The sequence below is a fragment of the Triticum aestivum genome, chromosome 6D (assembly GCF_018294505.1).
Source record: "Triticum aestivum cultivar Chinese Spring chromosome 6D, IWGSC CS RefSeq v2.1, whole genome shotgun sequence".
NCBI classification, from domain to species: domain Eukaryota; kingdom Viridiplantae; phylum Streptophyta; class Magnoliopsida; order Poales; family Poaceae; genus Triticum; species Triticum aestivum.
In genome coordinates, this window is record NC_057811.1 from 468,196,286 (window position 1) to 468,213,631 (window position 17,346).

The window sequence follows — 17,346 nt, forward strand, 5'->3', positions numbered from 1 at the left end:
TCATCATCCACGTCCTCAACTCCTCATGATGTATATAATAGAAAATACATCACGTGATATTAGACTTGATAATATGATATAGACAAGCAGTGGACGAGCTTGACAAAGCTTGGGGGGGGGGGGGGGGGAGGGGACACCAAATCCGAATTGGGACAAAATAGAAGGAAAGGACCCCGACCCCTCCCGCTCCCGGACCCACCCCCTCCCGCTAGGGTTCCCCCGCCGGCGCCGGCGCCCTAGCCCACTCCGTCTGCCGTCGGCCATCGGGCGCGTGCGCCCCAGCCCGCCCCGCCCCCCTCTCCCCTCTTCCCTGTCCTGCCCCTACACCGTCTCCCCGGGAGGCGGCCGGGGCGGCGCGCGCCTGATTACCCAGAAGTATAGGGGATCAACTGTAGCCTCTTTCGATAAGTAAGAGTGTCGAACCCAACGAGGAGCTAAAGGTAGAATAAATATTCCCTCAAGTTCTATCGACCACCGATACAACTCTACGGACGCTTGACGTTCGCTTTACCTAGAACAAGTATGAAACTATTTTGCAAGGATAAAACTGCGTGTACTTTGCAAGAATAAAACTACGAATAAATTGCAAGGTAATAAAAGTGGATAGCTTTTGTCAATAAGAAAGTCATTTGTCCCTAGGCAATCGATAACAAGTACAGGTAATCATTCTTGTAATTGTATATGAGGGAGAGGCATGAGCAAACATACTTTCTCTACTTGGATTATATGCACTTATGATTGGAACTCTAGCAAGCATCCGCAACTACTAAAGATCATTAAGGTCGTGAAACCCAACCATAGCATTAAGTATCAAGTCCTCTTTACTCCCATACGTCATACCCCACCTATTCGGGTTTAATTTTCTGTCACTCTCGCAACCCACCGTAAGCGAACCATGAACATATTGCAACACCCTACAACGGGAGCCCCTCACGTTTGCACGAGACGGAGGGCACCGTAGGACAGCACCATAAATAAAATATACAATCATACCAACTAAGATCACGATTAACCCACATGACAAAATGGATCTACTCAAACATCATAGGATAACCATAGATCATTGGAAAATAATATATGGAGTTGAGCACCATGTTTAAGTAGAGATTACAGCGGGGAGAAGGGATGTTACACCACTGCAAAGAGGGGGTAGAGTTGGTGTTGATGGTAGCAAGATTGTTGATGTAGATCGTCGTCCCGATCGTTGCCCCCGGCGGCACTCCGACGCCACCGGAAGCGAGGGGGAGAGAGCCCCCCCACCTTTCTTCTTCTTCCTTGGCCTCCCCCCTAGATGGGAGGAGGGTTTCCCCTCTAGTCCTTGGCTTCCATGGCATGGGAGGGGCGAGAGCCCCTCCGAGATTGGATCTGTCTCTCTGTCCTCTTCTGTTTCACGTCCCCCAGATCTGGCCCTTCACGGTTTCTTTTATTCCCGGAGATCCGTAACTCCGATTGCGCTGAAATTTTTACACGATTTTTCCCATAAATTATCTTTCTTGCGCCAGAAGAAGAGCCACAACCGACGTTCGAGGAGGACGTGCGATGGGACAGCCTGGAGGAGGCCGTTGCCCTCTCTGCTGTCGGGGACTGCTTCAACCCCCCCCCCCCCCCCCCCCCCCCCCCCCGCATCCACCGGCGCTCCTGAGCCCAAGGCCGATCCACCGCCCAGGGAGGTCAAGACGGAGTAGTACGAGTGGAACGGCTACGTCCACGAGTGGCTAAGCGCGCCAGCCATCGAGCAGGATGCGAGCCCGGGGCAAGAGGCGGCCTACCTAGAGCACTGGTAGTAGATCCACCTGGCGAACGAGCACACTGACGCCGAGCGCCAGATGCAAGCCGAGCGCGAGGAGGAGAGTCGTGCCCGCTGGGCACGGGAGGAGGAGAAGGAGCGCCAGGAGAGGGAGGAGGAGGAGCGCGCCCACATCACGCCATAAGTTCAGCCGGCGGGGCCAACGGCTAAGGAGGCGGCGGTGGCGGCATGTCAGGCTGCATTCCCCTGGGCTGGGCCACCGCCGGCGTTCATCGACCTCACCAGCCCCAGGGAGGAGGACACTGCCGCCGCCTAGGGCCATGCCCGTGCGGCATGAGTTTATTTATTGTAATTAAGTTTAACTAATGTTTGAGTGGACTTTGGCCCGCAGTTGACAGATCATTTATGTTTAATTAAGTTAAATTTGGCCGGATGCATACGTACTTTTTTTCTAAGTTGGCGCGATATGCGTCCGATCAGTGTTGAGTACAAGTGCTGAGCCAAACGCAAAAACGGACACAACAGTCCGCTCGACCGACACAAACGAACAAAAAAAATGACAAAATCTGTGTCCGTTGGAGTTGCAGCGTTGGAGTTGCTCTAACCAATTCCAACTAAAAAACATATATTTTGTTAATAACATATTGTTGTGTTCGATAGTATGATGCTTGTTAGCTGACAATAAAAAGAAGATGTGTGTTAGCTGAGACAACATTGTTTTCATTTATTTTGGCTTCATGAGTAGCATATTAATTATTATTTTTAAACCCGTAGCAACGCACGGGCATTCTATTAGTAAAAATGAAGTACTAGTTTTTATGTGTGTTACTTTTGTTAAGATTGGAGATCATTGTTATCATGATTTGTGTGACATGGGTGCTAGTATAAGTGTTTTTTCTTTTCTTAAGAAGTTATGCATGATATTTCACTCACTAGTAGGGAGAAGCTTAATAGTGGCCCTGGTGAAACGGCTAGTAGTAGTGCGGAGGCCCTGAAATTCCATTGCACTCATAAACAAGTACCAGTGCTCTGTTTTGCTAATCCAATGGTGCCCTGAAATTCCATGTAACTTATTTCGTACTCAACATCCATATATCATGTCGCCATGTACTTAAAAAATTTCCAACCATGCAACCGAAGAAATAAACGGGCGCGGTAAGGCGCACTATCTATGATCTATTCCCTCAGTTTTCAAATATTTGTCTTTATAAAGATTTTAATAAATGACTACATACGAAGCAAAATAAGTGAATCTACATTTTAAAATATGTCTACATATATCTGTATATTATAGTCCATTTAAAATGTCTAGAAAGACAAATATTATGGAAAGAGGGTGTAGTCATTACATGTTACTTGAAGTAAATCACATGTCGTAGTCACCTAGAAGCTGGAAGTGTCGTGTGACGTTAAGAATCCTAGGTTTTGGCCAGCCATGTGCATGAAACAGATGTCAAAATTAATCATGTCACTGATCGGCTAGGACGTAACTAGTCTAGTTTAATCAAGCATGTCGACGCAACGTGTATCAAAATATCTTGGGCATATGCCCAGACGACGCGCCTTGCAGAGGGTTCCTGCCTTGCCGTCTTTCATCTGATAGTACGTGTCGCTGTTAGGCCGTGCATCTCTGTCGTGTCGTCGTTTGCCGCGATTAAAAATTTAGATATTTCACTGAATTGTTTAGTTGCCGTCCCTCCCGACGTGGACACTAAAGTGAGAGCTAGCTAGCGTTCGATGGGGCTTTCGTTGCTGAACATGAAAAAAAAAGGTATACTAACACTTGGTTAGCTCGTACCAGTACAAACAATCCCACTGTATATCTGTATGTTGTAATATAATACGTACAACATAGCTCGTACGTACATGTACATTGTATAGTTGGAGAAGCACCATGCACGTATTGCTGCCTAGCTGGACATGCATCCGCGCAAAGCAAGACAAGGGTTGACCTTCAATCGGGTTCATCAAGTGATGAACTTGAGTATTAGACTTGGCAATATGAGAAAGACAAACATGAAAAGTGGAAAAGCAGTAAGCAAGTGGGCTTATAGCATCCATGATCCCAGCCTTCAATCGGGTTCATCAAGTGTGGACTGCCACCCGGCTGCGCATACCCATGGTAACTGCAGCAGCACACGGCTGCACTTAAACCTGTCCGTGATTAACCTGTGAGGATTAACCTGTTCGTTCGGTCGACCAAAATCGGTAGAGCAGAGCAGTAGCAACAAAAGCGGCCGGATAACGCGCTCGCCTATTTGTGCATGTCACAGGTCGGCGATACAACGGCGCGCGGCTGTCTGCTCGCGCGCCACGTCGTTGAGGTCCCTACCAATCACCACTCATGTCTTGATCCGAGTGTTCTCAAATACTCGTCTCTATAAAAATCTTGACCACTGAAGCTCGTCTCTACAAATCCCACCCAACCCGCTTCACTCAGGTTTACAACTATCAGTCTCCCAAACCACCGCAAGTGCCACCAAAACCTCCATCCCAGCCACCCACCCGACCTCTACTGCTCACGCTCCTCGATCTCTCATCTCATGGCCACGGCGCATGCGAGTCGGCCCAACGGGCCAGTGCTCTCCACACCCAACTGCCGCTCCGCCTCACCCAGCCCCGGCAAGCTCGCCGGCGGCGACGCCACCCACTCGCCGGGCAAGTCCGTTAGCGGCTCATCTCCGTCCTCCACCAGGAGCCGGCAGTCCTGCACGTGCTCCTCGACGAAGACGAACCACCCGGGCTCATTTCGGTGCAGCATCCACAAGGCGCGCAAGCAGGCGGCCCCAGCCGGCAGCAAGCCCGCCTCCCCGTCGTCCATCCACGGTCTGGGATCGAAACGAATGAACAGCAGGCAGTGCGCCCGCAGGGCCCTCGCGCCGTCCCCCGCGGCACAGCACTCGCAACACCTGAGGCGCGCGGGAGGGTTAATCCCCAGGACGAGTAGGCTCTCCGCCATGTCCACGGCCAGCGAGCGTCCCAGCAACAAGCAGGACTTTATCAGTTTGGTTGTGGAAGTTAGCGTAGTTTTTCTTGGTTGGTTGTGGAAGGCGATATTTTATCAGAGGCGGGGGAACCTCGCCCGGGCAAATTAGACATCACGATTCCGACGAGATTTGTGTAGTTTTTCTTGTTTAGTTGTGGAAGGCCGAACTGGCTCTGAATCTTCTCACAACTCATGTCCTCATTTATGGTATGCCAAGCAACTGATTTCCGACGAGGAAACAGAACTGATAAAGTACACAACTAAATCTTCTCCCAACTCATGTCTTCTTGAGCATCTTATAATGGTGTCTTTCTTTTGAGAGAAAATCTGTCTATACTATCTGCATTTAACAATTAAAATTACAAATAAGACATAATTTTTTTTGAAGCCAATGAAGTCTACCTAATTACAAGTTTCCCTTCTATATTAATATCTGGCCTTAAGCAATCGTGCACAAAAACTGTCAGGCCGCTCAATAAGTCACCAAGCATGACGTACCAGAAGTGCTTGTTAAAAAGCATGTAATCACGAAATCCAAGCCCACCTTTATCAGTTTGGTTGTGGAACCTCGCACGGGGAAATTAAATCCCACGATTCAGACAAGATTTGTGCAGTTTTTCTTTTATGGTTGTGATGAAAATCGATACTTCATCAGTTATGTTTCCTCGCCGAAAATCAGATGTTTGGCATACCAATAATTATCACTGGTCAGTTGGTTCTCATCTCTGTATCAAATAGTAGGGCGTTCCTTTTTCCTTGACGATCAACACTGTAAGGGTGTACACAAAATAATACCATTACTAGGATCATCTCACTTAAGTTGCCGCGTAAATTCATGGGTTCTCGGCTTATCAGCATACCCACGAGTATTAAAAGAAGAAAACATGGCAAGAAAAAAGGTTTGTGCCACGTGGAAATCACAGAGGTGGTTGACAGCTCCGCGACAATGTTGCCTATAAGCTGAGTGTATCAATGAGAGGCTTAACTTATGTGATACATAAGCCGAGTACCTGATAAACGACACTCAGCTTATATATATTTTACAAAACAATTCTTAACGAAAAATGTCTATTTATGGTTTTCCATTGCATTTATATTTACTGATTGCATTCTGAAATGACTTTCAAATATATTCTAGTCACAAGTAAGTGGTTAATTACGCTTATTTGTTAACATCACATATTAAAATGCCGCTCACCCTGGGTCTTCTTCTTTCCGGAGGTGCACGAACGCGAGGAGGACGATCCGGTTCTCCTCTGGTCGATGGTGACAGAGACGCTGCGCGAGCGGCAACCGACGCTCCTCCCGGCGACGATGACGATGACGACGACGTGGTGGAGGTGAAGGACTCCAGCCGGTGCGTGGTGGCGGGCCAAGCGGTGGCGTTAGATCGAGGACAGCGGCGAGCGCCAGCGGAGGCGAGCTAGGGACGTGCGGGAGCATGGGCGACCTTGAAGGGGAGAGCAGCGGCGTAGCACGGCGACGACTATAGGGCGCGATGGGTAGCGGCGGCTAGGGTTTCCTAGGAGGGGCGGGGAAGAGATGAGAGTAGGCCGGTGGGGAGGGGAACGGCCCAGTGCTCACCCTATCTGGACACTTTTCCAAGCATGCGAAATCCCAATAATGCCATCGACGGGGCACTGAATTTATAGGCGGTGGCAGGAGCGTCTCGACATTGTTTCGATATACAGTCCATCGTTTTGATCTGACGGACGGGATCCTTCGGGAGGGGGATTGGACGGCCGAAAACGCATCAAGGACCAGATCCGACGGCCAGGAAGCGCGAATCTCTGAGGAGGCTGGGTTCCTCCCAATATGTATCTTACTGGATTTGAAAGCACGTAAGGGGAAGGAGGTTAGTGCTAAAATAGTGTAGGTCTAACACGTGATATCTGGGAAGTAGGAGTAGTTGACGGGATTCCAATCACAATTAGTGCTACATGCAAACTCTACCTAGGCCCACCTTACAATCCAACGGTGGACTAGCAGTCTGATGGAAAGCTAAATATCAGTAGTCTGATGAGACGGCCACGTCTGTTCTTTGGGTCGACCAAAATGGAAGGAGAGACAGATGGCAGATGCAAAGCAGTAGCAACAAAAGCGGCCGGATCGATCACAACGCCTCCCGTGCATTTCAGAGGTCGGCCGGTTTTCAAGCAAAGGTGTGGCGATCAAAAGCTGCTCGCGCGCCACGTGGTTCATGTCCTCACCATCACATGTCTTGGTCGGATACTTAAAGCTCACTGAAGCTCGTCTCTATAAATTCAGCCAACCCGCTTCTCCCAGGTTTAGTACTCCTATAAAGTCTACCAAACCACGGCAAGTGACACCCAAACCTCCGACCCCTCCACGCACCAGACTTCTACTGCTCACGCTCCTCGATCTCTCATGGCGACGGCGGCTACGAGTCGGCCCAACGGGCCTGTGCTCTCGACACGCAACTGCCCCTCTGCCTCACCCACCCCCGTCAAGCTCGCCGGTGGCGACGCCACCCACTCGACCGGCAAGTCCGTCAGCGGCTCGTCCCCATCCTCCACTAGGAGCCGGCAGTCCTGCACGTGCTCCTCGACGAAGACGAACCGCCCGGGCTCGTTCCGGTGCAGCATCCACAAGGCGCGCAAGCAGGCGGCCCCGGCCGGCAGCAGCAAGCCCGCCTCCCCGTCTTCCATCCGCGGTCTGGGCTCGAAGCGAATGAACAGCCGGCTACTGTATACTTTCATTCCCACAATTTATATCCCCCAATATAGACCATGAATACTCAAGTATAAGCAGATAACAAAAACAGACAACAATCTTTCAAAACCCGAACGACTGTAATAATCTAATTTAAATGCATACTTCTGCACTTCCAGAAATTCTGAAAACTTAGGACATAACAGAGACCTTATAGTAAAGTACTTTGTAAACATTTCAGGAAATTAGCATGCTCCAGTGCAAAACAAAAATTCAAATACCAAAGGCAAAAGTGTATGTTTGTGCACAAAACTTAACAAACTTGCAATTGCAACATCCTAAAAGCTACTCTTTGCACATTATTAGAAGAAAAGATACAACTATAATTAATCATTACAATAGCAATAGCCATATTGACACACAAGAAAAAAATATTAAAACAAATATTAGGTTGCTTCTCAGCAGGCGCTTTTTTAATGACTTCACCTAATTCATCCGGCGCTCCTCCAAACGCAGGTATGGCACAACCTTTTGGAAGGTCGGCGAGGGCAGCAAGGCGAGGTTGGAGGCGGCATTCCCAAAATCCTCGTTGAGGCCAGCGGCGAGGGTGCTGAGAAGGAGCTCATCGGAGATCATCTGGCCGATGTCATGTAGGTTATCGGAGTTCTTCTTCAGGTGCATGCAATTTTCATCGATGGATGATTCATGCTGATGATACCCAAAGAATTCCTGCTGAAGGAAAACCAGACGCTGGAGGCGGTTGTAGATGAAGAGGCCATTGAGCTTCATCCACACGGAGTAGGCAACATCATCGTCGCGTACCACCGTCTGGAAGAGGTCCTTTCGAGATGGTGATGTAGGACCAACGGATAAGCGTGGGGTTGATGACCATCCACTCGGCCTCGCCCTTCATGAGACTTGCGTCGCCAGAACAGTCGATGTGATCATGGAGGTAGTACTCGCTGAAGACCAAGGAGAAGTAGGTTTTCCATGCATAGTAGGTGGAGGTGGATTGATCAAGACGCACAGGAACACGATCGAAGATGTTGAGATCACGGATGTGAGCGGCGGAGGGAGGGTCGGGACCGGCAAAGGGGTTAGAGGCACCGGAGATCGCAGCAAGCCCGCCTCCCCATCGTCCATCCGCGGTCTGGGCTCCAAGCGAATGAACGGCCGGCAGTGCGCCCGCAGGGCCCTCGCGCCGTCCGCCACGGCGCAGCAGTTGCAGCACCTGAGGCATGTGGGCGGTTAATCCCCAGGACGAGCAGGCTCTCCGCCATGTCCACGGCCGGCGAGCGTCCCAGCGACAAGCCTTATTTTATCAGTTTGATTGTGGAAGTTCTTATTTGGTTGTGGAACCTCGCACGGGGAAATTAGATCCCACGATTCAGACGAGATTTGTGTAGTTTTGATTTTATGGTTGGGATGGAAGACGATACTTTATCAGTTCGGTTTCCTCGCCGGAAATATCAGCTGCTTGGCATACCAATAATTATCACCGGTGAGTTGTTTCTCATCTTTGTCAAATAGTAGGGCGTTCCTTTTGCTTAACGATCATACATTGTACTGGTGTACAGTGTACACAAAATTATTCCATTAGTAGGTTCATCTCACTTAAGTTGAAGCGTAAATTCATGGGTTAGCGGCTTATAAGCATATACGCGAGTATTAAAAGAAAAAAACATGGCAAAAAAGGTACATGCCACGTGGCAATCATAGAGGTGGTTGACGGCTCCCCGATGATGTTGCCTATAAGCTGAGTGTATCAATGAGAGTCTCAGCTTATGTGATACATAAACCGAGTACCCGATAAATAACACCCAGCTTATACTTTGCATATTTTTTACAAAACTTTTTCTTAATGAAAAAAAATCTATTTAAGTTTTTTCATTGCATTTATATTTACTTATTGTGTTCTGAAATGACTTTTCAAATATGCTCTAGTGAGAAGTAAGCCGTTAATTACGCTTATTTGTTAACATCGCATATTAAAATGCATGGAAATGATATGACTAAACATATGGAACCATACAAAAACTACCATGAGTTTGTGCCCGAGTCTAGAGGTTAACACTTCTTATTAAACTTGCAAGTTAACAACTAAGATTTCAAATGCCAATACTGAAAGAGTCACCGTATAAATTAAATATTACAAAACAAAGACACTCAAATTATCTAGATTTGACTCAATCCCAGCATGGTGTAGGCATTCCTAACATATTAAGGGGTGAACCTATGTATTGTGTGGCCTCATACATGTATCAACAACTTCTTAATTTGCGTACGTCAAACTATAGCATTAACTTCATATCGGATCTCATAGCTTTTTTTAATATATATTAATTAATTAAACAAAAGGTTATTACAATCAGTCATTACAGCATACACCACACAAGGCGGAACAGAGTTAACGAGCAACCCGTCGGACCTACTATTAAAACTAAACTTAGCAATCTCATGGGCCACCTCATTGTCACGCCGATTTATTTTTTTAAAACTCAAATTTTGCAACATCTTGGCGATACTCAGAACCACTCTCTTCTGATCAACCAGAGGGGATCTGTCAAGCTTCTCATTCGCAAGGAAAGAATGTGCGAAAGTGCTGTCAGTTTCTAAAATAATAGACTGGTGAAGGGTAATACCGCTATAAAGACCTGCTAGGCAGGCGCGGACATGGGCTTCATTGATACTTGTACACTGACCAACAAAATCCCACGAGGACATGAAAATTTTGCCAGAAGTATTCCTAGCAACAACCCCCACACTGGCAACATTAATACTCTCCAGAAAATTAGCGTCAACATTGATCTTGATATAATCCGCAGGAGGCGATTTCCACACCTCATGCTCTTTCACCGGTGCAAAATCCGCAACAACATCTCCCACCTTTTTCTTACCTTTGTTGTGAGAATCCAATTGTATAGCGTCGTAAGTGGCCGTATAAGAGGACCAATAATTTTACACAAAATTTGCCCAGTTAGTAGTGGATTATTTACCCTTTTCGAAAATTAAATCATTTCTCATATGCCAAGCTCGCCAGTAAAGGATTAAAATGTGCTCCGCTACTGCAGGCTCAACTGATCCAGTAAACTCAAAAGCCATTCCGGTCCCGAGCATTTGAATAACTCGTCATCCGGAATATTCCAAGAATTTTTGAAGGCTAACTGCAGAGCATGAGCCTTAGAACACCTCGCCCGAGCATGAAAGGTGATTTCATCTTCCACACCACAAATACAGCACATACCTAAGTTAGTCTGATGGTGTTTAACTCTATTCATCTGGACTGCCAAACTATTCGTAGCAGCACACCACGCAAAAATCCTAATCTTCTCACGAATATTAGTCTTCCAGATTAACTGCCATATCCTCCTTTCCCCCTCTGGGTCACCACTAGATTGACCAATGGTGTCTTGACTCACCTTGAATTTAAGCGCAAAATTGTACGCACTTTTACCGTAAAATACACCATTCTTCTCATAGTTCAACGCAACAAAATCTCCCTCCCTATGCATGGGCGTGAATACGAATCTTTAGAATCTCATCAGCATCATGTGGATAGAAAATATGTTTCACCAAATTCTCATCCCAACATTTACTCCTGCTCATGAATAAATTAGATACCCACTTCAATCTTGTATTATCTCTCATAGTTTGACCTAAGACATTAAAACTATGACCAAGTCAACATGGTCATGCTATTAATTCATGCCATACACTAAAATATGACTAAATTCCACTGTTAACATACCCATAAAACAAAATTGCCATGGTCTACGCCCCTTTTGAAGCCGCTCAAAGGGCAGGACGACATGGGGCCCACCGATCGGTGTTTCATTTGAGACCGCCGAGGGAGGATCGGAAAACCTCCCCGCTTGCATGTGGCCCTACTATATCTATACAAGTTTAGTGTAAGGTGGAAAAATCCAGTACATAACTCTGATGTGGGTCTTCCTTCACAAACATGACTATCGCGTAGGAAGGTTTTGGACTTCTAGTGGGAAACCCCCCACTTCGAGGCAACGGGAGGGAATATTGGAAGAATTGGGCTCAATTTTGGGTTTTCATGATGTTATGAGATGCCTAGAGAAAATCCCCATGGTCTACCCCCCTTTCGAAGCCAGACAAAGGGAAAAACGACGCGGGAACAACAGATCAGGTGGTTGGTTAGTGGATGCTATTTGCTCACGCTAGATTGACAGGAGGGAGCGCAAAGAAGAAAATATCAAGTTTTATACTACAAGGGAAGATAATGGAGAAATAAAAAAAACTTCGTGTATTAGTTAAGAAAAGAAAGAAAAATAAAAGAATACCAAATGCAAGCCGAGCTCTAAATTTCGGGCAATCAGCCTATACGGGGCTAACCTCTTAGATATTCGACATATAAACAGGAGAGATACTTAGTGAAAATTTCCGTGCGTGAGCGTCCATTTTGCATCATGTTTTCATGTTGATATTTATTGCATTATGGACTATTATTTCACTTTATGGTACAGTTCTTGTGCCTTTTCTCTCTTATTTTGCAAGTTTCACATGAAGAGGGAGATTGCCGGCAGCTGGAATTCTGGACCGGAAAGGGCTATCTTAGAGACAACTATTCTGCAAAACTCCAAACGAGCTGAAAAATTGATGAAGAATTATTTTGGAATATGTTAAAACTATTGGCGAAAGAAATACCAGAGGGGACCCACCAGGCAGCCACATGCCTGGGGGCACGCCCTACCCCCTGGGCGCTTGTGGTGGCCCTGGCAGGCCTTCGGGGCCCATCTTCTCCTATATGGTGCCATTTGACCTAAAAAAAAATCAGAAGAAGAGTTTCGGGGCGAAGCGCCGCCGTCTCGAGGCGGAACCTGGGCACGAGCACTTTTGCTCTCCGGTGGACCAATTCCACCGGGAAAACTTTCCTGCGGGAGGGAGAAATCAAAGCCATCGTCATCACCAATGATCCTCTCATAGTGATCGATGGTCATCTGCAATGAAGCAGCTGGCCGGGCAGAGGATGAAAGGTACCTCAATAACCTAACCTATGGCACGAAATGTGCATCGAGTGTTAACGGTTGTCAAAATTTGAAAGGGCTACAATTGATTAATCCATTGTTATAGTTTACTCGACAGATGAAGAGCACCTCAAAAAGAAAAATCCTCACCAGATGGCGATGATGATCTGATCCAGATAGCCTCGGTTAAGTCGACCAAGCAATTGATTGTTTTTGGAAATATACGCGTGTGACCGTTGCATTCAGCGGCTGTATATGTTAGTCGAACATTCAGTCGCCTGGAAGTGTCCTGTGACGTAAAGAGTCTTAGTTTCGGCCAACCATATCCATGAACCAAATACCGAGATTAATCATTGTCACCGGTCGACCAGGACGTTCCACCAGTCTAGTGTAATCAAGCATGTCGACGCAACATGTACCAGGATATTTCGGGCACATGCCCACATCACAGGGTTCCTTCCTTGCATTCTCTCATCTACAGTACTGTACATGGACACACGATGGCGGAGATGCATGCATGTGTGTTTTCTCGTGGCTTTCCTCATGAGATTCCACGCAAGCAGCATACAGGATCACTGGACAACCCAATCATGGAGCACGTACTGCACTACCACACGCAGGAGGGTACGTACGTAGTAGGACGATGGCTAGTCTGTCGTACGTGTCGCTGTTCGGCCGTGCATCTTTGTCGTCGTTGCCGCGATTAAATATCTAGATATTTCACTAAACTGTTTAGTTGCCGTCCCTCCCCACGTCGACTCTGAGTCTGAGAGAAGCTAGCGGTCGATCGATGAGGCTTCCGTTGCTGAACATGGAAAAAAATTGTACTCCCTCCTATCCATATTGATTGACGTACATTTAATTTATATTAAATGTGTGTCAATTATTAGTAGTATACTAAAGTTACAGTAAATGTGGATCAATTAATATGGATCAGAGGAGTATAATAGTTGGTTAGCTCGTCCCATTACAAGCATTTGCAACGTGTTTCTGTATATTGTGGTATGATACAGCAGGGATGCGTAGCTCGTACATTTACATTGTATAGTTGAGACTTGAGAGGCGCCACATGCACGTATGCTGCCTAGCACATGCAGTCCGGATCCTGGAAGCTATCTAAGGCGGGCCTATACTGGTCCGGATCATGTTTTGCTCACAAACCGGTATCAAACGTTGAGGTGGGGGGCTTTGCGGGTGCCGTATACAAGACACGTCGGACTCTTACACCCATGGCCCACCCAAAAGGAAGGCGGAGCCCGCACTTTTGTAACTGCCCGTTCTGTTTCTGTGGCAAAATCCCCACTTCCTTTTTCCATCCCACCGTTCTCCACCCAATTTCCGCCCTTTTCTCCCACTCTCTTCTTCTCTCCTGCCACCTACGCATGGAACCGGCCGACAGCATGCCGGAGTTGGAGGTGGTGAAGGTGCAGGAGGATCCTAGCACCACCCTCGCCCGGAAGATATACTCGGCAACACGGCAAAATCGCCGCGTCAATGCAAAGGTCGCAAAGGAGGAAAAGCTCAGGAAGCGGAAATCCAGCGGAGGGCATGTTGATGGAGTCCATGGTGGAGGTTGCAGCCAGGGCCGTGGAGTCCCAAATGTGTCGCCCTCCATCCAGACGCCGCCATGGCCGGAGCATTACAAGGCTCAAGGCTCTGTACTACTATGTCGCCAAGAAGCTCGGTAGGCAGTCCACGGCAACCGCCGCCGGGCAAGTGCCTTACATCGCGTACGTAAACACAGTGCCGCTGCTCTTCTCAGAATCTACTTCGCCAGAGCTTGTTCGAGTACGGACAGCGGGCGGGGAGCACATGGGTGTTCGCATGATGTTCGCTCCTATGCCTATAGCTGGGGAGAACGTGTACGACGACGGGGAGAGGGAGATGTTCGAGATCATCCATGATGGAAGCGGAGGAGGAGGTGGCTATGAGGACGGGCAGGTGGAAGACTCGGATCCCACCCAATCTGGCAACTACACCCACACGCAGCAGGGCTACACCAAGACCGACACGTTGTCCTACACATAGACCAGCATTGGCACACAGCAGCAGGATTGGACCGCCGAACAGGCGGAGGAGGAGGAGGATGGCGAGGGATGATGATCCGACTGATTTTACCGGTGATCCGAAGAAGGGTAGAGGAGAAAGCTTTGACATGCGGGATGATGAGCTGTTGTGCGATGCATGGTTGGCCACTAGCCTCGATCTGATCCATGACACGGAGCAAAAGGCACAACTTTTTGGGCCAACATCCACATATGCTCTCATGAACACAAGCATTTCACGCCCTACTCCGACACGATCATCCGCAACCGTGAATCATAGTCCCTCAACCATTGATGGTACACCATCCAAGAGGCCATGTCGAAGTGTTGCGGCCACTTAGCGCATTTCATCGCACGGCGGCCTTGTGGTGTGCAAATCACCGAGCAAGTAAGTTCATTTGGCCGGATATACATAGTTTTGTTGATCACTAGCCGGATATGCATTGTTTTATTGATCACCAACCAGATATGCATAGTTTTGTTGATCACTAACCGGATATGCATAGCTTTGTTAATCACTAGCCGGATATGCATAGTTTTGTTGATCATTGATCAGATATGCATAGTTTTATTGATCACTAGCCGGATATGCATAGTTTTGTTGATCATTGGCCGGATATGCATACTTTGTTGATCATTGGCTGGGTGTGCATAGTTTTGTTGATCGTTGGCCGAATGTATACATAGCCAAGACCGCCGCCCAAGCCACCAAGGAAGAAACTAGTGACCCAATCGATCCAACAAAAGAACCACCCAAGAACGTTTCGGGGAAAGAAGTGGGGGGTGGAGAGGGCGAAGTGAGAAGGTGCGGAGGTCAAGATGACGAAGAGGTTTGAGGACATCTTGTCCAAGAAGGAGGAGGCATACGTCAAGCGCTCGGACCTCAAGGAAGGAAAAAAGATGGAGAGGTTCAAACTATTGATGGAGGCAATCGAGAAGAAGCTAGCGCTCGAAAAGAAGAGGGCCATGATCGAAGAGAAGAAGGTCATGCTCGAGGAGAAGAAGAATACGATGCTCGTTGAAAATATGGTGAAGATCGTAGCCGATGCGGAGGACGCCAAGATGTTGTCATTGAATGTGGGGTCTTTGGATGTCGACAAAAGGATGATCGTGCAAGCCATCCGCTACAAGATGTTGAAGCGGTAGGAAGATGAGTTGAAGGCGGCAGACAAGGAGGAGGAGAAGGAGGCGGAGGCGGAGGCTTCATACGTGGCAACGATTGCACCTTGAGCGTGGAGGCTCGGATTGCCGGTTAGGGTAGAACATCTCCATTTTTGCATGAAATTTCGGACTGATATTCTTTCCTGATTGGGCAAGTAAAAAAACTAAGCATACTTACCTTTTTTGGTTGTGATCGGGCATGTGATTGGTCACTGGTGTGATCCGATGGATGCTATATATGGATCAAACCTCCATTTGAATTTGAAATTGTCTTTTACTGATGGACACATATAAAATAGCATTGGATGGCCGGCTCCAGCATCCGTGTCCGCGGACTACTTCCCTGTCTGTGAGCGTATGCCAGAGCAAATTTATGGGTCAGTGTTGAAGATGCCCTAACTGTCCGAGAAGCACGTGCCCGACGTACGTCGCATCTCTTTCTGGTTGCGTAGCTACTGGAAGTTATGAAGCATCGATACAACGATACGAGATACGGTAATTTCTAGAAATGGTAATACGGAGATACGACAATTATATATAACTAAAAAATAAAATGACATGTATTAAAAGCTAACATAACAAAATATATGAGATGATATCAAAATACCACCCATTGATTGCCTGATTGCTTCCATGCGTCTTTTCTTTTCTAGTCTTGAATCATCATCCACGTCCTCAACTCCTCATGATGTATATAATAGAAAATACATCACGTGATATTAGACTTGATAATATGATATAGACAAGCAGTGGACGAGCTTGACAAAGCTTGGGGGGGGGGGGGAGGGGACACCAAATCCGAATTGGGACAAAATAGAAGGAAAGGACCCCGACCCCTCCCGCTCCCGGACCCACCCCCTCCCGCTAGGGTTCCCCCGCCGGCGCCGGCGCCCTAGCCCACTCCGTCTGCCGTCGGCCATCGGGCGCGTGCGCCCCAGCCCGCCCCGCCCCCCTCTCCCCTCTTCCCTGTCCTGCCCCTACACCGTCTCCCCGGGAGGCGGCCGGGGCGGCGCGCGCCTGATTACCCAGAAGTATAGGGGATCAACTGTAGCCTCTTTCGATAAGTAAGAGTGTCGAACCCAACGAGGAGCTAAAGGTAGAATAAATATTCCCTCAAGTTCTATCGACCACCGATACAACTCTACGGACGCTTGACGTTCGCTTTACCTAGAACAAGTATGAAACTATTTTGCAAGGATAAAACTGCGTGTACTTTGCAAGAATAAAACTACGAATAAATTGCAAGGTAATAAAAGTGGATAGCTTTTGTCAATAAGAAAGTCATTTGTCCCTAGGCAATCGATAACAAGTACAGGTAATCATTCTTGTAATTGTATATGAGGGAGAGGCATGAGCAAACATACTTTCTCTACTTGGATTATATGCACTTATGATTGGAACTCTAGCAAGCATCCGCAACTACTAAAGATCATTAAGGTCGTGAAACCCAACCATAGCATTAAGTATCAAGTCCTCTTTACTCCCATACGTCATACCCCACCTATTCGGGTTTAATTTTCTGTCACTCTCGCAACCCACCGTAAGCGAACCATGAACATATTGCAACACCCTACAACGGGAGCCCCTCACGTTTGCACGAGACGGAGGGCACCGTAGGACAGCACCATAAATAAAATATACAATCATACCAACTAAGATCACGATTAACCCACATGAAAAAATGGATCTACTCAAACATCATAGGATAACCATAGATCATTGGAAAATAATATATGGAGT